The 5,851-nt window shown below is 42.6% G+C and overlaps 1 long non-coding RNA gene across 1 annotated transcript; it reads right to left on the reverse strand.

Annotated features, from left to right (window-relative positions):
- Positions 1 to 1,241: 1,241 nt before the first annotated feature.
- Positions 1,242 to 5,211, reverse strand: LOC130257512 (uncharacterized). The gene is made up of 3 exons (XR_008841330.1): positions 4,911 to 5,211; positions 3,378 to 3,444; positions 1,242 to 1,788 (listed from the first exon to the last, which is right to left on the reverse strand). It is a non-coding gene; the product is annotated as an uncharacterized LOC130257512 (long non-coding RNA).
- Positions 5,212 to 5,851: the final 640 nt, after the last annotated feature.

A 5,851-nucleotide genomic window follows, 5' to 3' on the forward strand; every position in this document is an offset into this window, starting at 1 on the left:
CTCTGCAAGGGGGAACCAGAGGGGATGCTGGCTTCTTCCTGGCTTTGTGCAGGACTTCAGGTAATGAGATCTCTTAGAAAAGCAGGGATGAAGCTGCTTAGAGATGTTTCCAGCAGCCACTGACAGCACTGAGCACTCAGCAGCATTCAGGGATGACAGAAAGAAAAATTATCAGTGGAGGGAATTAGAAGGAGTTTCCCTGCTTTCTGGCTTGACAAAAGAAAACTATGTCAGTGTTTAAAAAAGACATTTCCTGATTGTAATCACACAAGTCAGAGGTTCATAAGCTTTTATTAAAGGCCCAGACAAAAAATCTGAAGTATGTGGTTAGTGAATGCTACAAAGCCAAATGGGAAATGTCCTCTCTTTCCAATAGCACATGAGCTTGCAAAGCTAAAACAACTGCTTTGTGATTTTGAAGGTACAGTGGGATAGAAAATATTTCAAAGGAATTAACATGGGCAATCTAATGCATCAGAATGTGTCAAGTAAATGAATTGTATGTATGGCTGGAGAGCAAAAACTGGGGGTTTACTTTAAAGGAAACCACTGCCTTACTTTTTCCTACTGTGTTCCATAAATCCTCATATTTAAACACAGGGGTAGTGAAGATTAGCCCTTCTATTTTCTACTCTTTGGATTGGGGCACTTTCCCCCTCATAGTGCAGCACATGAATCTCTCTGAATAAAAAAACACTGCTGTAAAGAGCAAAAAAAAGTAGTTATTCAGTGATTTAGTCACAACCATTGGAGAAAAAAGTTTGCTCTCTTCTCTTTCCTCCCTTTTATCCTCCAGATGCAGATAGGAGGAAAATTCACTCAAAAAAGGCTGCAGCTCTTTGTGTGGTGAACTGATTGAAATAAAACTTACCTGCCTTTGCATATATTTGCAGTTTAAAATGGATCTGTATTTACACTAGATGAAATATTTACCAAAATGATTATGAACATTTTTCATTTGCATAAGTCAATGAATTATATCTCTAATGCTGTTTGAAGGATTGGACCATTTTTTGCAATGAGAAGCAATGCTTTAGCAATACTATTTTTTTATATAGTTAAAGAATTGACTATTTTTGGAAGAACATTTACTATCAAACAAATATTCAAAGCAGTTCTGAAGGTTTCTCATTATTGATAAATATTAGAGTCTCAGCTTTTAAGCCCTTTTCCACTTATTAAGAAACTCAAGCAGCTCTGTACATTAAAGCTCAGGCCCACTTACTAATGCAGTGGGAAAAATAAATTCTGAAAGAAACCTGTTGCTGTCAGCAGAGACACCAGAGGAGAGGAAAAAGGGAAGGAAAGCAAATACATTTGACAACTGAAACACTCACAGCAAAGCCAGGCTCCCAACAGTTATAATTTGCTGTATGTCTCCAAAGGCACTGGAACATCACTGTGCCCAGCAGCCAAGGCTTTGCCCACACTGCCATGCTCATGCAACTCAGAAACAGGATTCCTTCTCTGGCAGAGCCTCCATCTGTTCTGCTGTGACAGCATCTGAGTTTGCTGGGGTACTGCCAGAAAGGATGTTTTCTCCTCTCTTTGGAGAAACAGCCATCTTCCAGATGATCCTTGCTTTACTGAGCATTAGGAAGCCTCACTGAGATGTGCTCCAAGGAGAAAAACCCCCTGGGAAAGTGCTTTGCCAGCCTTTATCTGAAAAGGTGGCTCCAACTCTCCAATCCAGTTTTGGTTGGTGCCAAATCTTCTGTTCTTGTGCTTGTTTGAATGGGAGACTCGCAGAGACCTTATACATTTACTCTGTCCAAATGTTGTCCTTTCCTGTAGAAAGTGGTAATAACATCATAAATGCTTTATTTCACATTATTGTCAAATTCCTTACCTCAGTCTTCCAAAGAGAAGAGGAGCTTAACAGTACAACAGCAGTGTGGCAGCATTAGGGATGCTGGAATAATCTTTCTAATTGATCTTGGAAGGGGTGAGCAGTGATTTCCTTTGAGTGATTTTCATTAACTGAGCTCCTTATTGCTTGGGTGTGGGTTATGAATATAACAGTTTTCACATGAGTGTACCTTCAGTTCAAACACAGTTCAAACACAATATAATCTGCTTCAGTAAACAGGTGAAAGAATGCAGTTTTCAGCAGCATTTTTATTAAGTACTGGCAAACCCTTATGCATGTTAATGCTTGATAAAGATACAGCCAACCCAGATGCAAAACACTGTGATGAGTTAAGGCATATGACAGGTTAAGCAAAATATACCCAGTACCAAACAATACCCACCATCCCTGCAAATTCAGGTCACTCTCAGGGAAGTGGAAGGGGTGCCTGTGCTCCTCAACATGTTAAATTTCAACCATCCACTTTCTACAAAACTGTAATTTACCCCAGGAAGGCTGCCTAAATAACCCCCACAGAATAACCTGGCTAGACATTTGCAAGTGGATTGCATCTTGCACTGTTGTTGAATTCATTCTGTGGGAGAGCATTGACAGCGTGTCACTTGCTTCATATTCACATCTACAAACACAGTGAGAAGAATGGGAAATTAGATGTTCTTACAGCCTCTATATACTAAACCCTACAATTTCCTACAATTGTCATTAGTTTTCTTTATTCACTTTTGGTTACATATGTAACCCACACAAAAATGAGCTGAGGAAATCACTTGGTTAAGCAATCAGAGAATGGTGTGTCCTTGACCACAAAGACGTGTGAACATGAGCTGTCACCTATTCTATATGTGAGCTCTGTGATCACTTTAAATCACTGTAAGCTGGCTCTGCCACCAAAACAGTTGTTCCTGTCCTGCCTTGCTCCATCCTGTCCCATCCCTGCATTTCACTCAAACATCTCTACAACTGCATGACAAACCAGAGAAGGGATCTGAGCCAGATTCAAATTACCCTGATGAAAACCAACAACTGTGTCTTATGGTGGCCCTAAGGCATTAAGAAAGGCATTATTCCATCTTGGAAAAAAATCTTACAGGATGTCTCCAAGTATATTGTAGTACAGCATTTTCCATGCCTGTAAGAATAAGATTTCTGTTTAAGCAGTAAATACCAATCTTTCTGCAAAACCAGTTCTAGTTCCCAATTGTTGTTCCAAATTTTGCACCACCGTGCTGATTTAGAGCTCTGGGGCAGATCTGATTTAGTGTGACCACATGCAACCCCCCTGGGTCCTCAGGGCTGGTGCTGACTTCACTGGAGATGCACAATTGTGCAGCAAATGAGAGGCTGTGCCCATCATCCACAGCATTCACTTGAATGACTGCAGCCACCCTGGGATAAAATCCATGGATTTCAGGGGGTTACACCAAGAAATGCCCTTAGCCCTGGAGATGGATGACAATACAAGAACTGGTGAGCAGTTCAGAAATGCTCTTTCAGACAGTTACATTACCTCATTGCCATTTTTCTTCTCCATTAGACTATGCTGCTACGATCTCTCACTTAGGGTCATCTCAGGTCTGCAGGACATAGCATTAAAATGGAGAGAGGGGGATATTTTTAGGTCTACTGTAGAAAACATGAGTAAGCATGGGTGTTTACAGAAAGGCTAGAGAATGGTACAAGGAAGAAGCATGAAAAGAAAAAGATTTTGCTACACATGTCCCTTCCCTGAGCAGTAATCACAAATTAAGATCATTTAGGTAGGAAGATCTGAGAGCTGGGGTAGAGTTGAATCCATAATCCACTTCAGGAATGACTGGTAGGGCAGGACTGACTTCAGTCAGCTCTCCAGTTGAGGCTAATGTAGATCTGTGCCCTGGTTACATCCAAACTGCCTTCCCAGCACAGGGAATCCATAGAAAAATCACCACCAGGTCAGTATCTATCATGGCTCTACTACAAACACGTGCTCTGCCCACTGTACAGAGGTGCTGGGGAGCACAGTGGTGTCTAGGGGCAGTGAACAAGACAGTGCTTGTTGTTTCTTGCTTCTGTGTCAAGTTTTCACTGTGCTGCTTAAGCAGGGAATGTGTGTTGTGCTAGTGCTTTTGCTGCATTCCTGCTGCAGGGAAATTGTGCCGTTTATACACGAAAATCTTCACAGTGATGGCAGGAAACAAGGAATTTAATGCTTGATGGTGTTTTCACAGTGTGCTGGGAGAACGTGAGGAGAAAAAGCAGCTCAGTTCAATATGGGTTATTTAGGAACTACTTGAAACACTGCTAAAGGACTACGTGATGTAATTAGGCACCAGGTCAGAAGAGCTCCCAGTGCAATAAATAACTTAGTTTTGGAAACATCTTTTCCTGTTCATTAGGAAAAACAAGTGTTAAGCAAGTAATCTGTCTCTTCAGTGCAATTTCAACACAATATATGTCATGACTTGTCTTACAAAATGAATTACAGGGCTCTCTGATAAGGCTTCATTTTACTAATAGTAAAGTGGCTCCATACACCCAACAGGGCTTTGTTAAGATGGAAGCATATTGTAGCACTAATGAAGCATGAGTTCAGCCCAATTAACAGGATGGCAACAGCAATCATACATCCTTTCTATTCACTTTTATACATTCTGTCAGAGTAACAAAGTTGTGTTTCGACACTGCTGGAGCCCTCTGGCTTTGCTCCCTCTTTGCACGCCTGCTAATCCTGCTCCTTTGTTCCACTGGGCTGGATCCAGCCCAACACTAAGCCCATATAATCAGGGATAATAAGGCAGGGCACTGGGCAGTGGCCCTGCTCATCGCCCACCTGCCAGCTCCCACTCCTCAAATTTAACTTTGGGCACGAGAGCTGATCCCTTGCTATCAGCAGGGCTGCCCACAAACCTCCAGTTAAGCACAAACTAAAGTGCTTTACTGGATTACAGCCACAGTTTGTATTGTAAGAGGAAGAGTCACAGGCGGAATTTATTTTCATGAGTAACCTATTCTGGCCATGTCAGAAAACAATAGCATTTTCATTACCCACTTCACAACTCACCTGAATGAACAGGAAAGGCTCCTTGCCTCCAGCAGCTCTTTCATTTGGGCTTGTAAGATGAGCCTTTGAAGGGCAGTCCAGGGCAGGTGAGTTATTTGTGTCTGATGTGGGTTTGATGGAGGAGATATCCAGAGATAAACTAACTTTTTTTCATTAATTCCTGCATGTTCCGTCGAAATCTCTCATTTGAAGTGCTGGAAATAAGCCTGCAGATGGGGAGCCACAGATCCTCTGCTTGGCCCAGCTCCAGCCAGGGTAATTACATGCTGTCTGGCTGAATGCCCTCACATGGCTTCACATGGAAAAGTCATTCTCCACTTTTCCTCCTGAAACACCCCAATGTGGCGCGGCAGTCACAGAGTGGCAACCGAGCAGTGTCTGCGGTGGTGGGGACAGTCTCTCATGGACTAAACTGTGGACACTGCTGAAGGCTTGTGGAGAAACCTAATCTGTTTTTTTCCCAGGCTGTTGACTTTTCTCAGCTCCAGCTTGGATCTTTCCCAGGCTGGGGATCTTTCTCAGAGACAAAACAAGGGAAGGAAGGAAGAACAACACAGACAGACACCTGCTGTTGAGCACCGAGCCGTGTGAGTGTCTCGTGATGCTTTGCAGAAAGCATGTTTTCAAAGAGGTGTTGCCTTCTTTGACAAATGAGCCTTTTCTACTTTGTTTTTCACAATCTATCCTATATATATGTGCCATGGCTTTCAATAAATCACTTCTTGCTGCCTGGAAGGAGTTGTGTTGCTGTGTTCTTTCATTGCTTCCTAGCCTTACAGCAACACTAAATAAAGACTGGATTCCTTCAGTAACCATTACAGCTCCCCTGGAGAAGACTTTTGTGTTTCAAGGTATGGCTCCTGGCCCATGAGAGCTGCCAGATGGCTCAAAATGTGCACAGATAGGGCTGGTGGAAGGTTTAGCACAGAGACACCCCCTAT

Source organism: Oenanthe melanoleuca, chromosome 10 (genome assembly GCF_029582105.1).
Source record: "Oenanthe melanoleuca isolate GR-GAL-2019-014 chromosome 10, OMel1.0, whole genome shotgun sequence".
In the NCBI taxonomy this organism is placed as follows: domain Eukaryota; kingdom Metazoa; phylum Chordata; class Aves; order Passeriformes; family Muscicapidae; genus Oenanthe; species Oenanthe melanoleuca.